Below are 19256 nucleotides of genomic sequence, written 5' to 3'. Positions count from 1 at the left end.
AATATGAGGAGGCAGTGGCAGTGCTGAGGAAGAGTGACTATTTTTCTAATGCTGACAGCAAATACCAAGGGTGAGGTCAGATCATGGCCAACACCCTGGCTTTGTAGCTCATCAGCAAATTGCAAATATTTTGTTGCAGGTTTTCTTTCTTTTAAGCAGAATGGTATTAAATACGTATGTTAGGAAATGGATTTCACCTACCTTTTCCCGAAGATTTTTTTTTAAGGTTGTAACGTAAAACTCAAGGTATATCCTGTCTTTAGTGGTGGCCAAAGGCGTTTGTGATCCCATAGCTGGAGATGCAGGTCTGTCTCAGATATTGGATTTAGAGAGGTGTTTGTGAAGTGATCTAAGCTGTTTATGAGGGGAATGCGCTCTTGAGAGTTTTGTTATAATTTTATTTCATGTGTTTACTTTGGATTCAGCAGAATTCTTTTATTCTCCTGCTGGTGGTTTTAATTCTGTACTAAAAGGCAGGTTGCTTGAGCAATCAATACTTTCTGTATGATAGTGGTGGCTGTGGAGAGCGTGACCTGCGATTGTGATTATATATTAATTGTGAATAAATAAGGAGATGTTCTCATGACAGGCCCTGGAATGGCCGCCTGCAAGCTGGCATCATTAGGTATTAAGTTACACTGCAGGTAAATTTTGCAGCTGTCAGATGCACTGCAGCACCTCAACCATGACCTCCAGGTGTAAATGGACCTTCATCAGCATCACCAAATGTCAATTCTGGGAGGATCGGGGTGCAGCGGTATGCTATCCATCAAAATTCCGGAACCTTGTTTCTGGCCATCATGTGTTTTACTCCCATTAACTGGAGGGGTCTAAAGAGCTTACAACAATTCTTTTCAAGGAAAGGTAGAGAGTGTCTATGCTTTCTAGTGCCAAATTCTGGTGAATCATTTAACTGTCCCCTTCTGTACCCTATTTCTCTAGCTAAGAAACATTTGGGGGCTAGGTAGAGTAAGGCAAATGAAATTTACCTTATAATGAAAATAGCACTATGATAGTGATAACTAAAGTAGCTGTTATTTTGGGGAAATAATAATGGCTAACATTATAATGAGTGGTTTATCTTCTGGGCCAAGTGCTTTTCTGGTTTTATCTAATAGGGTCTTTGAGAACAGGATCTTGTCTTTCATTCACTTCTAGGTCCTCCAGCCAAGGACAGTGCCTGGCACAGAGTATGTGCTCCAGTGAATGAACTGAATGCAGATAAGGATTCTGAGGCACAAAGAGGTTAGATTGCCTGCCCAGTGCCACACCATTAAAAACTGGGATTGTTTGACAGTAGGTACATGAAGAAGGTGGAAGGCACAGAGAATTATGTCTTAAGAACCTCTTTACTGAAAATATTCTTTCCTGCGATTTTAGAGGTCTCTTGAGTTTTGCTAAAGTAGATTTCTCCATCTTCTAAAAATACTAATTTCAATAGTTAATTTTTATTAAAAATGAATATTATATGATATAATTTTATAATTATAATGTTATGAAGTTTAAATGAGAAACAATTTAAAATAGCACCTATACTTTGTATTATATGTTTAAAAATTTGTCTCGAGTGTCATTTATTTTTAAAAGGATATTTGATTGTTTACTTGGTTTTAATTTTGAGGACAAATTTTTTTTTTTTAAACCATGGAGACTGTCTTTAAGAATAGACCTGAATGAGAAAATAAAATTCAGAGATATAATAGGAAAACCAAGAGTGAGGTCTGATTTTAGCAATATGTTACCATCTAAACACTACATTAATACAAAATATTTCATTAGCCAAACAACTAGAATATAACATTTTAGAAGGAATTGTCCATAGAGCACCAAGAAAGTTTACTATAAGAAAGTATTATTGTATATATGAACCATAATTTCTTTATTCAGTCCTCTGTTGATGGGCATTTAGGTTGCTTCCATATCTTGGCTATTGTAAATTGTGCTGCCATGAGTATTGGAGTGCCTAGATCTTTACAAATTATTATTTTGGTTTTCTTTGGATAAATACCCAGAAATATTTATAAAAAAAATGAAATGCTACCATTTGTAACGACATGGATAGACCAAAAGATATTATGCTGAGTGAAATAAGTCAGACAGAGAAAGATAAATACCATATGATTTCACTTATATGCAGAAACTAAGGAACAAAAAGAAAAAACTAATCAAAAACAGATTCACAAATATAGTAGACTATTTGGTGATGGACAGAAGGGAGGAGAGTTTGGGGACCTGGGAGAATGGGGTGAAGGACTAAAGAAGTAGAAATTAGTAGTTGAAAGTTGGTCACGGGGATGGGGAGCTTGGCAGAGGGAATGCAGTTAGCATTAATATGATGGCTAGGTGGAGGGCCAGGGGAGGGAGGGAGCAATTAGAGGGATTGTTTTATGAACTATATAGATGTCTAACCAATGTACTGTATACATGAAACTAATTTAAATAAATTTAAAAAGAAAGTATTATTGTTTAGTTCAGTAGTCTAAACACTTTTGACATAGCAAGCCTATTGATAAAATATTTTTGCTCATATCTACAGCATTTGTGTATTTATGAATTATCACATATTTGTTAACTAATAAGCTATTTACATTATAAAATACACAAGAATAGAGATGAAAGAATGAAATAAGTAAAAGTGATTAGATATTCTAGTATTTTCTTTCGAGATCACCTTCTACCCTTCTTTTTCGATTTGGTTTAGAAAGACTGAAAGTAATACAGGAGAGAAAGCACACAGCATTTTTGGTTTTTTTTAGAGTGGTATGTGGATGAGAAATTGACAGAGAGGTAAACTGTCAGGCAGATTGAGTGTAGGCTGTTTTGGTGAGTAAACTTAAAAGCTGTCCCTGGCCATCTGCTTGAAAATGTTGGTGAGGTGGTCACGAACTACACTCCTACAGATTAAATTGTCCCTGTTAGGGTGGTCTGATAACTTCCTCATAGCTGATTATGCTGGACATGCTGAAATAGAGGAAAAAATATAGTTCATATACAAGGCATGCAATATTGCTTTTAAATTTGGTATTTTAGCTATTTCAAAGGAATAGAGCTGAATGGAGAAGTAAGGAAGTCTCGTTAATCATTAGGAAGTAGGTAAGTAGAAATAAGATGAAATCACTGGACTTGACTTTAGCAAGAGCTGTGGTCGGATGGAGGGGTAGTGAGGAGGCGACTCTGATCATAGCCCACAGAAGGAACTGCTGAAGTCTCTTAAAGGCAGGAGCAGAGCCTAGAGTGGGACACTTATTATCATTACTGTAGAATATTTGGTGGTAAGTTAGCCTTAGTTTCCTCACAAATTAACATTTTCTTAGATTGTCAAATGCTGTACCTTTCTGGATTTACAAGATTACATGAAGGGGAACTATCAAGTTAAGAAGATACTATTTGCTTATCTGGGGAGAGTCCTGTAGTAGACTCCAAGGAAGAAGTCCTCAGGCTGGCAATGTGAGTGACCATGAATGTGACTATTTGGGACGATGGTTGGGTAGATCGATTTCTCTCTTGGACTAGATTTAACTACTGCGATAAATTGGGAATTTCAGATAGATGTGGAATTCAAAGTATTGTTTCTGGAGGAACTAAAAGCATACTGGGGAAATAAATGATAGATTGCCCAAAGCTTCATTTTCATTTGAGAGTGCACAAAATTATGTACTTAATATAGAATGGAAAGTGGAATTTGATAGAATTTCAACAGTGACAGCATTTTATTGATTATCCACAAATAAAATCCTTAAGTGTTATTGGAGTATTTTTAGCAGAGCATTTCACAACAGGAAAGAAAAAAGTCTCTTCTGGAAATAGGTGGGCCAGTTATTAAAAACGAGAGAAAGTAGCAAATGCAGACCCTCAGCGAGCATCTTGCATTTCCCTAGGCGCCTCCCTGAAAGACGGCACAGGTAAGGACCTAGTTTTTGACAGCATTCAGCTCTGGAGAAGATTTCTTGAGTGATAATTATAATATCGTTCAGAGAACACTAGTAATAAATATTCCTGTCCTTAATTTTACATAAAAGACGCTTAGTCACTCTCATAAATAACTGGTTGATGTGTTTGTGGCTCAGATGGGGAATCTGAGAAACTGTGATAGTTGGCAGATACTTAGAAATGGCATGGACGGAATTAGAAACTGATAAAATAAGAATTTGGGGTTTCTGGGAGTCCTTGAGAAAAGTGACCTCACTAAAAGGGTGACTCAAGGAAAAGCTGTAGTGATCCCAGAAACATTGCTCACTAGGGGAATGCAACCGTGCCCTTCCTCAGCGTTGGACCCGGAAGCCGTGGGAGCAGCGGTGTAGGGCTGGCTCTGTGGCAGGGGTGCATGAACCTTAGAGTCTGCCTCACTGTTAACACTAACACATGGCTTTAGTGGACAGATTATAATCTGCCAATTCTATTTCAAGGATGTGGGAAGGAAACAATATTCAGAACTATGTGTTTGTAAATGAATGAAAGCTTTTAAGTTTTCTCCGAGTGACCTTTGGCTGATCACTTGTTTACATTGAGTCTCAATTTCCTCATCTAAAAGTAAAAGAATGGTTTATTGGAATAATCTCTTAAAGCCCCTTCTGGTTCTAAATGAATGTGTCTTGTTCTGAATAGATGAGAGAGGGTGGTGACATACATTTAGTACTACCTACTGTGTATGTTTTAGGTACAATACGTGCACTAGTTCACTTAATACTCATTATTACATTCACTCTATAAATCATACCCATGAGGTAGGGGTGTTATGATTCCCATTTTACAAATGAGGGTGAGTAACATGGACATGGTCACTCAGCTACCAGTAGTTAAGTGGCCGAGCTGGAATATGATGAGAAATGGTCATAATGATAGCAACACTGATTCATCTATGTTTTGAATGAAATGAAAACAAAGTTAGTATTTGGGATATTAGAATTGTTTTATTTTCTCACAGTTTACTTAGAAGCAAAATAAACCTTTTAAAGATAACAAGATATCGAATCCTACCCCTTGAAGAGAAAGAACTCGTTTTTTTTTTTTTTTTTTGATTATTAGGATGGGGGGGGGGCAGTAAATGACCCCCTAGTTTTCCTGTCAGTCTGAGTTCTGAACTGGTTCTGATAGAGACCAGAGAAACAAGACATCAGGAATTCAGATTGCACTGTTTTACCTACAGAACTAATATTGGAGATTATGACTTAAATATGTGTGAACAGTGGGCCTCCTCCTGCTGAACTCCTCAGTAGTCCGTTTGCCTGGCTGCTCACAGGCAGTGCTGGACCATCAAGGTTTTCCCACATGGAGGCCTGCTTGGAGAAGGATAGCCAGAATGTTGAAGAGGACTGTGTGCATCCAGAGGGTAGCTTGGCACCCAAGAAGAAGTGGGGAGGAGCTGGGTGCCTGTCTCCAGATTCTTTTCCTTAGCTTCAAGGATTAGACAAATTACTAGGGCTTCTAGGAAGGGGTGAGTGAGGGGCAGGAGAGAGGTCCAGATGGTAAACCAGAAGCTTGCTCTCTGCATAAAAGGAAACAAGAACCAGGCAGGGCCCACCCCCGCTTTGCTCCCCACCAGTAGCAAATGCTATTCTGCTTCCCAAGGCCAACAACATTCTAGATAAATTGTTTTCTTCTACTTGAGAGACTGGCTTTTGTAAAAGTGAAGTTGGATTTAAAAACAAAACAAAACAGACTCTAACTATTGTTTTTGCTGAGGCAAATGAGGATGTTGTTTCCATTTTAGTAGAAGTCAAAGTAAGATATTCTGGCATGTATTATTCACTCCCATGTTCTAAGAAAGTCATTGAAATTGATTGTGCTAATAGCAATGTCTTTCAGGAAGTAAATTCAGACACATACGGTTGTAACTTTAAAATACCTTGGTACTTTACATTTTTTTTGAATGCAGGTAAGTAGATTGGAAGCTTCAGGTAAACAAAATCTGCCCCTTTCTATATGGCTGTTGAAGTCTCTGCTGTGCAAGAGACCCAGTTTTAAAGTTGTTCTTTCACCTCGTGCTGTTTTTTCCCTAAGAATAATGGAAGATATTCAGACTGAAAATTATTGCGGGCAACTGGCTTGTCGTTGTCTAAAGTAACATTTTTATTCAATAAGTAAAACAAATTTGCCCAACTAAATTATTCATAGGAATTATAAAACTTGTCATTTAGAGTGGATGTCGGAATATTCAGGTCATTTAGAACGCTGCGGTTAAAAATAAAATGACCTAAATATATAGCTCTACTTTTTTTTTTTTTTAAGGGAAATTTAAGCTTTTAATTTTTGTTTGACATTGGTCCTAATTCTATTTCTATTGGGACTGTAAGTAGCTACTCTTTCAGTGTTCTAAATAAAGACAATTCTTTTTTCTCTTCTTGTTGGTCGTTTCTCAGTATATATGGCACCATATTTCAGCTAGATTGTATCAGTTCTGTATCCTTTCTGATATGTGTTGGGTATATATGTGGGTGACAGAGAAACTGAAGGTGGTAAGCAAATGACTCTTCAGAGAAAATTGAAGACAGTCGTTCCTTATTCTGATCACTTTTAAACTTTAAAAGAAGAAGCACTCGAAATATGAACTTGTCCCAGTCTGCTTTGGGGCGGTAACTGGAGCATAAAATGCTGGAAATCAATTATGTATTTAGGGAGATGAAACAAGCTGACATATTGAAGGCATATTGTATTCTGTTTGGTGGACAAAGCAGGGCAGTTATGTCATATTCCTGCAGTAAAATTGTGTCCCAAGGGGGTGAGACACAGAGGATAACACATCCTGATGTCTCCTAAATTCACAGAAAATGAAAGTATTTATGATGTACTTGCCATTTGTCCTGGGAAAAAGTCCTATCTTAAAATTTGGCTCCGCTTTTTTGCTTGTTGACCGATAAGTAAAGAATTTGATTAAAAAAAATACATTCTTGGCCCTGATTTATAATAGCATGGTCATTTTGCAATGCATTATACATTCTCTGTGCTAGTTAGGTGGTAAGATCTTTGCAGGAGAGGGCAGAGAGTTTTAGATTTCTTCTGTAACCCAGTGTGCCGACACAATGCTGAACAGTTACATAACTGTTCATAGATTTGGGGGATCCTTGTATGGGTGTTGTCCCATGTTCACTTGATAGCAGAGGCCCCTGAGGACTGGGTTGTGTCAACTCTGAGGCCACATATCTGATAAATAGCTGTGTTAGTCAGCTAAGGCTGCCGTAACAAAGTACCACAGGCTGGGCGGAGTTAACAACAGAAATTTATTGTCTCACAGTTCTGGAGGCTGAAAGTCCAAGACCAAGGTGTCGACAGGGCTGGGTCCTTCAGAGGCTTGTGAGGGAAAGAGGTGTCCCAGGCCTCCCTCCCTGGCTTGTAGACGACTGTCTTCTCCCTGCGTCTCTTCACATCATCTTCCCTCTATCCATGTCTGTCTCTGTGACCAAAATCGCCCTTTTTATAAGGACACCAGTCATAGTGAATGAGGGCCCACCCTGATGGTCTCATTTTAACTTGGTTACCTCTGTATAAAGACCCTCTCCTCAAATAAGGCCCCATGTTGTGGTGCTGGCAGGTAGGCTTTCAACATGAATTTTCGGGAGGACATAATTTAGTCCCATTACAGCAGCACATCTGGGGTCACACTCTCTTTTCGTCTCCTAATTTGATAACTTCCCTGGCACCGTTTGGTATTTGTTGTTTGGTTTACATACAGCTGGACAGGGAAAGCCAGACTTTCTACTCATGGAAATAACAGTTACTCTCCTTGAAGTTTCCTGCTAGTTTACAGACTGAGGCCATTTCTTAGATGATGATAGTTTTTCTTGAGGCTGTTTCTTTAGAGAGTTTTAAAAACATTTATCTTTTCCTCCTTTGATCCCTGGAGTATGAAAATATTTGTCATTTGATATATACATTGATTTTAAAGAGAGAGAAACTGCATTTTGCCTACGATCTTCTTTAGCCTTTTCAGAATGCCTTTTTTTTTTTTTTAATCCTAGCAGGGGAAAGTGATCATCAATATTTGAGGGTTTAAATATAGGACATATAGCCACCTGGGCAGTTAGTTGGTCTCTTAATTACCTGGCAGCAGTAGAAATCAAGGTACCAGGTAGATCTCCCACCCTAAGTTTGGGTTGGTATTCAGAATGCAATATTTAAAAGATAAAATATATTACTATATCCTATTATTTTGTATTTCCAGTAACATTTAAAGGGTTCTTTCCTGCCCAAAGGCATCAGTTTAAGAAGTATAGTGCAGTTCTCAAAGAGCTAGGTGCAGTTTGTCTGACCCCTGATTGTAAACTTGTAGGGGATAGGCCAAAAATGTTCGGAAAGAAATATTTGCAGTGGTTCTCTGTTGGAAGACAGCAAATGCATAGTAGATATACTGTGTGTGTGTGTTAATACAGTTAAAAAAAGTTTTAAATTTGCTTAATTTTACAGACTTTTTTTTTTTTTTTTTTAAATGAAGGACAGATACCATAGAAAGTGGCAGTATGTAAAATTTAAAAATAAGACTCTGATTGAAATGGTTTGGGACATTCTCTTGTGGGTGTTGATTATAGCCTGGCAGGATTTGGGGGGTGGGTGGGTGTGTGTGTGTATGTGTGTGTGTGTGTGTGTGTGTGTGTGTGTTGAATGCTATAATGAAACAGGTGTGGCGATCAAAACCTCTTGTCATTGTGGCCCAGCATCCCACAGTTCAAAGGCAGCCAGTTACATAGTGCTTGACAAGAAGCCTTCCATTTGGTGTTTGTTGAGTGAAGAGGTGTCTATGTGGAGCATTTTGTGTTGAAGGAAGAACAGCCCGACTACTGCAGGCAGGCATTAAAAGTTTGTCTCACTGGCCTCACACTGTATTTGCTATCGATGCGTTCCCACAAGGCGTCCAAATTAAGACGAAGACCTATTGTTATGCTGCACAGCTGTTAAAATAGTTAATGCCGTTCTTCCTAAACTATTAAGGGAAATGCAGTACGTATTTATTCGGCTTTTGAGAATATGAACTTGTAGTGTATTTGGGGTCTTTGCAATCATTAACAACTTATTTCTAACAAATAGCAGTGGAGCAAATTAGTTTGGCTGTATTACTTCCCTTAAAAAAATTGTGCTAAAATATGCATAACAAATAGAGATGTCATACTAAGATGTATACCTGAAACTTACATAATGTTATTAACCAATGTCACCCCAGTAAGTTCAAAAAAAGAAAAACAACAGGCATGTCATGCACACAAACATTGAAAAAGTAAACTAAAACATACATAACAAGATTTACATTTCAACCATTTCTAAGTGTATAGTTCAGTGGCATTAAATACATTCAAATTGTCGCACTGTCATCAATCACTACCATCCATCTCCAGAACTATTTCATCATTCCCAGGAGAAACTCTGTACCCATTTATCACTAACTCCCCATTCTCCTCTTCTTCCTGCCTTTCTAACCTTTGTTCTGTGTTCTGTTTCTACGACTTTGCCTCATATAAGTGAAATCATATAATATTCGTCCTTTGTGTCTGGTGGGTCTGGTAATTCTTAGGTTTATCTGAACAGCTTGCACCATATGCCATTTTCTTTCTGATCATAAAATACTTTAGTAGATAACTGTAGAATATTAAAGCTCTAGGACAGAAGTTCAAAACGTATATGCCTTCAGGGACCAGAAAGTAGTAACATCTAATGTTTATAGAGCAGTTGCTAAGTATCAGACACAGATCCAAGCACTTTGCAGGTAATAACACATTTCCCCTTCCACTAGCTCTGTGAGGTAAATACTATTAATATCCCAGTTTTGCAGGTAGAAAACTGAGAGGTAAATTACTTGCCTAAGATAACCATGGCTTGTATGAGGCAAAGTGGAGATTCCAGGAGGCTCTGCTCCAAGAGCCTGAGCAACTAGGCAGCTCCTTGATTACGCACAAGTGGAATGGGCAAAGGAAAAGGGACCTGAGCCAGCAAGGGAGTAAGCCCATGGCAAATGGTAGCCCATCTTCAGCTCCGGTATCAGGGTTTGTTAACGGAACAGTGGAGTTTGAGGTGCTACTCAGCTACCCTTAGGTTGTTGCTGAGCCGAAATGTGGCCTTGATACTGCTGGCACTTACAAATTTCTGAGGAGCCAGAACTCATTTATGTATATGACCTCTTGTTTAAGTGTTTGCAGCCTAACTCAATTACAAACAAAAGCAAAGCCAGTGGGCCAGACTGGATATCTGTGGCAAACGAGTTTGAGACCTTTGCTCTGAGGTTTCAGCATAACCTTTTACTTATCCAGGCCACTCCACGGTTTGTACTCCTGCACCACTCATGACTTGTTTGGACCTGGAGTCAGGGTCTTGCCGATCTTTGCTTCCCCCGCTTTAACTTTCATATAGCAATTTTCAGTAAATGTGTGCTGAGCGAGTGAGTCTTTACAGCTTTCATAATTTCTTCCCTCATGCTGCCAAGAGTTCACTGAAAGTCTAATTTAAAACAAAACAAAGCCAGTCAATTTTGAGAGGCTTATATCCTTTCATGTAGAGCTTCATAATTTATTGTTTCATTCTGGGTTCCTTTGATTTAACAATGCCGATTAAAATAGGACTTTAAAGTGTGTGTGTTTTTCCTTTAGAAAAATCTCACCAAAGAAATGCAGATATATGCTGTGAATAACACCTGCAAATCTGAACCTTCTTATTTTAATAACAGCTGCCAGCATTTATGACATACTTACTTCATGTTAGCCATTATGTTAAGGATTTTACATGCCTTATTTCTTTTAATTAAGAGCTAATCGGTTAAGAATATATGGATTTAGATTGAATTTTAGAATTGGAAGGGCTTGAACACATCTAATCCAGTTGGCTGGCTTTGCATATGAAGCTGGTCAGGGCCAACAAATTTAAGAGACTAATCCAAGGTCGTACATCTGTTTTATGAGACAGCCAGAACCCTTTGGACAGACATATCTGTTGAGTGGTATAGACATAACCCTCTTGAATATACACATCTGTGTGTGGTATAGCAAGTGTCTCCTTTTTTTCTGGGCTCCTGTCTAATAAACTTTTTTTAGACACTATAGTGTCTCTACTTTTATCTATCATCTGTGGGAAAACAGGGTTTGTTAACGTGTAGTAATGTGTTATCATTCATATAAACAGCTTTTGAGCTATGGATTATTACCAGGATATTTGAAATGGTTTGCTAGTACAGAAGTGGTTTCGGATCATCCATTGTGCTTTGTGAGATGCCTAGAGTCTGGAGTTACAAGATACTAAGAAAAGAAACTCAAGTTCTTACTCATTAGCACAGGACCCTAAACTAAAAGATCTGATCATCTTATAGATAATACTGTAAATGAGGATGTTAGGAGAATATTTAATTTAAAACAAGTAATTTACATATTGAATGATATCATCACATTCATCTAATATTTGACCCTTTGCCCACACTTTGGTAGATGTCAGGGGTTCAAATCCATGTTCGAAGCTGGAGGGCAGGGTTTGGACCCTTTTCACATTCAACTGAAAATTATTAAGGCTTTTTTTTTTTTTTTTTTTTTAAAGAGTTATTTTCCCAATGACAAAAGTAATTGGTGCTTTTGGTACAAAAAAATTTTTTTTAAACAGAAAGTGATTTTACCATTTAGAAATTTACTGTATACATTTAAAATGGTAAATATAATTTAAGTTGAACAGAATATAACAAATTAAAACTGAACGAATTGCTGAACTTAAGATAATTTTTTTTTCAGATTTAATGTCTCCCACACTCATTCAAAGAAGCTTGCTCTAAAGTTAAAGTGTATGAAAAAATTGATAAACCAGCATAATAATCCAGATTATTGTGACCTCAGAGTTCCTGTTTTTTTTTTTTTCTCCTTTATCATATTGTTCACATGCAAGAGAAGCATAAACAATACAGAGCGATGTATAAAGACTAGAGCGTGTGATATGGGCCATAAGTCAAAGTTTGAGGAGGACTGGAGAGGGGACTTATAAACTCTCATTTAAAAACTAAAAGCTGAAGACAGCTGAAAATTTTTCCTAGAGAAATTAATAGAGAGATCAATATCTGTTTCATCATTTCAAAATTGTTCAAGAAAAGAGTCCTGTTGAAAAGTAGGTTTGAAAACCCTGGATGTACTTTATTTTCCTTGCTTACAATAGCGTTTGGCAGTATTCCTGCTTTGATCATTGAAGACTTGAAGGCTAATGGAGGGAAAGTTATGTGACTCCCTTGAGGTGACATTCTTTTTTAGCTGGTGCTCTTAGTGGTCTGCTACTCGGGTAGGAGATGTAGGTATTGCACAGGTATAGTTATGCTCCACCTGGTAATCTTGCTATCTCGAGCACAGTTACAATCTTGGCATTAAGCAGAAAAGCCCTCTGCACAGTCCAGAACAGATTGTTCATGTGTGTTACATGCACCTTTCTCCTCAGTGTGTGCCCAGGGTCTTTTTTCTCTTATCTGTTGTCCATTCGAACTGTGAACATTGATGTGTGTTCAGGGGTTCTATCCATAAGAAAACCATATCTGGAAATTAGAAGTGGAGGCGGGCTGTGGAAGTTGGCGTGTTTGAGTAAAGATAGCTTGGGGAGAACACATGCTGTGTATCCCGATAGGCCTTCCTAAGGTCCCTTGGCCAGATCCCTTGCTTCACTGGGTTTTTGTGATGACTCCAGGTTAGGTCTTGTTAAATTTCCAAAAATTTATCTAGTGTATGCTATGTTTGGGGCCTTGGACATGTGATGATAAATTAGTGTCCCTTTCTTACAGATTAGGAAAGCAAATGGTTTCATATGCAGATACAAGACTATAATGAGGGATACAGAATAGAAATGAATGGGATGTAGTGGGAATAGAGGGGAAATTTAGACCTCTGTTCTGGAGTAGAAGGAAGGAAGGCAGCTCGGTCTTGGGGAGTAAATAGTTGTTGTACAGGTGGAGTAAAAGGACATTCCAGGTAGAGAGAGGTCTTTATATGCTAATAAGGTAGCCGGAATCTGGGTAGTAAATGTTAGGGGTAATTTTACTCTAAATGGCTAACCTGAGGCTTTTAAAAGTCATTATAGAAATTGTTGAAAACAGACAATTGGTAAGGCTTATAGTGAATATATAGGGATCAACCAGCTTCATAGATACTAACATTTTGCCTATCTCCTTTTACTAACCCTGCATTGTTTTTTTCACTTGTAGAGTTCATATGCATCTCTAACTGGTAAGAAAAGATTCCCACCCTACCTTCATGCCATTATCACACAATAAAAAAGATAATTCGCTAATACTGATCCAGAACTAGTCCATGTGCAGATATCTCCCTTTAATACAGGTTTTATACTCAAAGGGAATAGTTCCATTATCTAAAATATTCATCTATTTAATGTATCGAATTTTCAGGAATGTTGGATAAATGGGGCATTGCTCTAATAGCATATTTTTATTCCTTTCTTTAGAAATATTATACAATTTATCTGGTCTTATATCGGATTATTTTAACTTAGATGGGCCCTGATGGAAGGCCGTGACTTCATATTATTTATTTATCATCCTAGCCAGGCCTTTTCTGGGCTTCAGAAAACACTCAAACTCTGAGCGCTGGATTTTAAATGGCTTAGGGTACTCTGCCCAGTTGCTTTGGTTTTGCTTCACTGTTTAGCTGTCAAGGTTTAGCTCATGAGTTGGAAGTGTGGCGTTTGTTCTACAAACTACTACCCTTGCGGCCTTTGAAAGCTATTTGCTAGCATTCCTTCTGGGCTTGTGTCTGCACTCAGAAGGCAGGCTTGCTGCAGTCTCCACAGGATTAGCTTGATCCTTCAGGGGTTGGCCTGGATGGCCCTCCTTTTTGAGGCTTCCTCAACTACTTCAGCCTTCTTTGGTTCCCTCCCTGTCCCCTCTCCATTCTTCCTACCTCACATTCTAGCCCTTAGTTATATGCTAATCTATAGTATATAACTATATATCTATGTCTATATATTGTTTATACTTCTCTTGCCTGTAAGGCAGTATAAAGCAGAAGAAGAAAGGAAGGGGTCTTTGAAGTTAGCATAATCTGAATTCCTAAGCCTGTTTCCTTCTTTAAAAAAAAATTTGTGATTAAAAAAAATATGTAACATGAGACACCTACCCTTTTAACAAAATTTTAAGTGGATAGTACAATATTATTAACTGTAAGCAGGTCTCTAGACTTTTTTATCTTAGGTCACTGAAACTTTTACCCATTGAACGTCACCTCATTTCCCCTTCCTTTCAGCCCCTGGCAACCAGCATTTCACTTTCTGCTTCTATGAGTCTGACTGCTTTAGATACCTCATCTGAATTGTAGTCATCTAGTGTTTGACTTTCTGTGACTGGCTTGTTTCACTTAACATAATGTCCTCAAGATTTATCCATGTTGTAGCATGTGATAGGATTTTCTTTTAAGGCTGAATAATATTTTATTGTATGTACCACATTTTCTTTATTCATCTGTCAATGACATTTAGCTTGCTTGTACATCTTGACTACTTTGAATAATAGTGCAGTGAACATGGATGTGCAAGTATCTCTTTGGGATCCAATCTCAATTTTTTTGGATAAATACCTTTAAGTGGGATTGCTGGATCACATGCCTATTTTTTTTTTTTTTTTTGGTTTGTAATATGGAACTTGTACTCTGTGTAATTCATGGCGTACAGAGTGGGTCATTAGGCATCCCCTCTCATGTATATTTACTGTGCTTTATCATAGATTGTACTTCTTGCATTACTTAGTGCCTTACTATTTTCAATCAGGTGTTCAATAACTCTGAGAATTATTTTGGACAGAAGTCATCATTTTTTGGAAAAAGAAAGAAGAAACCAAACTTTTATTCAGTGGTCACTCACAGCAGCTGTGTCATTGAGGAAGTGTTGACACTGCTTTTGGTTTTTAAATGACTGTGTGTTATTCCTTCCCAGGACTGAAAAAATTGCAAGGTTGGAAATCTTAGGATTGTTAACAAGATCAGAAAACAAAGACAATAAAACCAAGGAAGGGAAATCTTTCTACAAAATAGTGGTGCAAAGCATAAAATGCTAAAATTCTATAGAAAATGATAGGTATTGCAAAATAAAGCTCTGACCAGAAAATGAAGTTTGCTGTTTTCCATGTTATTTTGAAATAGGAGACAGTTTAGCTAGCTAGGGTTTTTAATGTTGTCTGATTTTTTGTCAAAAGGATATTGATAAAAATGTACATGTAAATTTAGCTTTGTTAATAAGGTTTTAGAAGATGACTTGATTTCCTAGGAGAGAAGAATTATCTGGTTATTTTCATATTAATAATTTCAGGAGCTCTAGGTGTTAACTTTGAAGGGGTTGGTAAGAAGCCCTCTGATTCCCCTCCATCCAGGGAAGACATAGTTGCGGTCATCTCTTTGATATTCCTTAGGTTTCACCTTAGAACTAGTGAATGAGGGTGCCCTGGCTTCAGTGTGCCCTATCGACATGGCGATGTTGTTCTTAAGGAGAAGATATATCCCATTTCCTCTTGCTTGGTTGATGTTTTGTTGCTGGCGTTTTAATTTTCAATCGGGTAGGATCCAGATCTTGTGACTCATTTGTGTTCTGGCCAGAGGACCCTCAGCTTTTTACTATCTGAGTCATTTCCTAGTGAGGCCCTGGAACTCCCTGCCCAGGAGTGGGGACCTGTGGTGTGGGCAGCAAACCTGGCTTTTGTTGCAGGGAGGAAGTCCAGTGTGACAGGAAGAAAATACTAGTGCTAGTGGCCTGTAGATTCTTAATGTGGCCCAGGGTATCAGTGTGGCCTGACATGGACACCCATATACCCTGACCTGCTGTGGCCATGTGGGTTCAGGGTTGACCTGAAGGATTGCCGAGACAAGGCAGCACTTCCACCCCCAGGGATTTGCAGGTGATCAGGAGAGAGGGGCTCGGGCTTGGTTATCATAACTGAGTTAGAGGGTGGAATGGTGAGGCCTGTGGAATGCGGGACAAGGCAGCTGAGTAATATATTAGACACAAGGTCAGCCTGTTAAGCAGCAAGAGCAACTTGGCCTGAGCTGTTTAAATCTATTCTAGAAATTCCTGCTGGGTTGAGCCAGTGAGGGGAAGGTGGGGGCAAGGGTCAAGAGGCTTCAGCTGTGGGGAAGGAAGGACTATAGAAGCTGAAAACCGCAGGCCAGGCCTGGGAATCCTGGACAGCGCAGACCTAATGAGAGAGGTTTCCAGTACCCTGGTGGCCACTGTAGCCTGTTTGTAAATAAATCGACCTTAGAATACAAGTGTCATACTCAACAATGAGCCTACAGCAAGACTGAAGATTACTTTTGGGTAATTCTCATAAGCATATCAGTACTTTTGAATGCTGTTACTTATCAAGACAGGAATATGGAGTTACCTAGTATCTGTTCTGAGTAGATGAGTGATAGAAGCTGTTTGAGGTCAGATTGCTTTAAATCAAGGAAAAACCCACCCTAACCTTTGTGGTTCACAGGGGCGCACACACAATGGTGCAGAATTTATTCCCTGGCTCTATGTACCATACAGATTAGATTCCAAAATAAACTGAAGCTTGCCCAGCAGTTAGGGAGATCGTTTTATAATCTATATAAATGCCTAACCAACGTACTGAATACTTAAAACTAATAAAATGAAATATAAAAAAGCAAAAAACAAAAAACCTCAAAACAAACAAACAAAAAACAAAAAAATCCCCACACTTGAAGATTGACCAGTGATCACGAATCTAACATTTAAACCTATTTAAAAAAAAAAAAAAAAAAAACAACAAAACTCCATAAGAAAGCAGGAATACCTTTCAAGACTGTAGAAATGCTTGGGCTATTTTAAAATACACTCATTTAAATGCCTCCCTTCTTCAGGTCATCTGGCTGTAGGGCTTCTAGACAGAACTGGTGAAGGGTCATCAGGCATCATTTACGAGTTGCAGAGCTGGGGGCATGGTGTTCATGCAAAGGTGCAGTCCTTTTGCTCAAGGATGTTTCTGATCTGGTGTGGAGCTTTACTCACAAACCACTAGAAAAGGCAGATGAGGAGTGATGAGTGTGTAGTGAGTTTGGAGGAGCCAGATGGAAAGTTCCCAGTCAGCATAGCAGTGCTGAGGTTGTGTGCCTGCCTTCGGGAGTCTGTCCCTGTCCAGGCTATTGGAGACCACGAAGAGACAATGCAGAGACAGCGTGTTGCAGTTGGTTACAGTCCCCTTCCTTTTTTTGAGAACACTTGGGTCTTAGGGACTGAGGTTGGCCATGTAGTGGCTGTAGAACCACTGAAAGTGAAATAACCTTTTCTTTGCCTGGGGTAATCTCAGAGCCACTAATTGTGTTGTTTTGAAAAGCATTGTTTTGGTGTCCTTGGGCACTTTTGGGGATGAAAGGCTATTTAAACTCTAACAGCCTGTAATCTGTTGTTTGGGATTTATAAATTATTTCCTGTCAGTCACAGCTTCTCAGGGCTGTCATTGTGCCTTGATCTAGCTAGCAGTCACTCTCCACCTTCTTAATGTATGGTAACCTGGGAAACCAAATATTTCTCTCCTGTTAGAAGTGTATCTAAAGGAGGAGTAGATAGCTCTCCAGGGAGGGCCTGGAAAAGAAGTGTTGGATAGAGGTGGGGAGAGGTTGGGAAGTTCTCTTCTGAATTGTGCGTGAATTTAGTTGCAGATTTTGGCAGTTCGAAAGACTAAATTTTGGTTCCCAGCTGTCTGTTGGGTAGTACAGGTTGCTTAGCTTATGACTTCTGTTTTCTCCCTTGTCCCCACTAGTATGCACATCTCTCCCACCCTTGGCAATTTTGTTATGGAAAGGAGACAGTTTCCTCAGGGAAAATGAGAAGAAAGTGAATGAAAGAAACCTGGGACTGAGGCAAGGACTTGATTTGTCGGTCAACCACTATTCTTGGAATCTCAGATGTACTGAGCCCTGTGGAAGATCCAGAGAGATGATGTGGATTCTGCCTTTAAGAAATTTAATGCTCAGCCAGAAGAGAACTAACAGTCTTGAAACCTTTAGTTGAAAAGTGGTAGAGAAGTTTTGCATTGAGTGTGAGTTCAGAGAAGAGTGACTTGAGTCAGGAGTGTGGAGCCAGCAGTGCTGGGATCCAAGTGGTATTTAAGTGGACGTGCAGTATACATGGGAGAGACCAAGTTCATTGGGAGACCAAGGAGAAGGGTGAATTGATGAGACCCCAGTTAGGAAGTGGCAGAGGTTATGGAGAGATTTAGCAGCACATCTGACAAACCCATTTCAAAAGCAGAATTGATGAGAGTTTACGACTGGTTCACAGACTGTTTGTTGTGTCTGTGTGGTTGATTAAACTGTAGACTCTTGGGCTCTACTCCAGATATTATGATTCCCTTCTTATTTAGAGTGCTGTCTAGGAATGGCCCAGGTCATTCTGGTACAGATGGCACAGAATAAATAAGACAAAGCTGATTAATTCCCCCATGAAAGACAGAAATTGGAAAGAGATATAGCCAAGCCTGCTTTTCGTCACTGTTACAGAACAGGTAGAGATCAGGTACCTCTAAGATTAAGGAACATGGAAGTGCGAACATAATTAGCTCCTCAGCTGGAGACAGTATTCCCTTAGTCCTCACTTTTCTCCCAGGTAGGCAGGTTCTCTTTCTTATCCAGCCACTCACTGTCACATCTGAGGTCATCATGATGCTAATTGAAATCAGGTTCTGGTTCAGCGCTCATATGAGCCAGCTGATTTGATGCTTGGAAAAGCTCTGGTCTTTGGGCATGATAACTCTAGGCAGAAATCCTATAATGAGTGTGCACTTTCTCAGATTTGGCGAGCAAGAAAATATAGATTGTCAGTCAAAAGAAACCTGTTAGTACTGTTATTAGTAGAACCAGGAGAAATCATAGTGGTTAACTAGTTTGGCAGTTTCTTCACATGTGAAAACCATCATACTATATCACGTCTCACATAGTAAACACTTGACATAGGAATGTTCTTTACAGATGAGCTTTAAATTGTTACCTCTTGCCAGCTCAATGACAGGGGCCATCCGGGGCTTACTGAGGGAAAGACCCAGTCTGTCCCCACTCCTGTCTTCCTTCAGGGAGGCTAGGGTTCACCTCCAGGCCACACTTTGCACCCACCCTAGTGATCACCTGCAAGTTGTTATTCAGCTCAACTACCTCCAGCTCTCCTCCGGGTCATTTGATTTTCACCTCTCACTATCCTTTTTAGGCATAAATATTCTGCACTGCACCCCACCACCTGCACCCCAGGACACAAGAAAACACCTTGGGAATAGGCCAGGGGTAGTGGTTCACAGTCCTGGCTATGCATTAAACCAGCTGGTTGGC

The 19256-nt window shown here is 39.1% G+C and overlaps 1 protein-coding gene across 12 annotated transcripts in view; it reads left to right on the top strand.

Moving 5' to 3' along the window:
• The window catches only part of TANC1 (tetratricopeptide repeat, ankyrin repeat and coiled-coil containing 1), a 209703-nt gene that overhangs the window by 29219 nt on the left and 161228 nt on the right, over positions 1-19256 (top strand). The window lies entirely within an intron of this gene.

Source organism: Rousettus aegyptiacus, unplaced genomic scaffold, assembly GCF_014176215.1.
Source record: "Rousettus aegyptiacus isolate mRouAeg1 unplaced genomic scaffold, mRouAeg1.p scaffold_m13_p_2, whole genome shotgun sequence".
NCBI lineage: Eukaryota > Metazoa > Chordata > Mammalia > Chiroptera > Pteropodidae > Rousettus > Rousettus aegyptiacus.
This window is presented reverse-complemented; position numbering and strand designations above follow the sequence as displayed.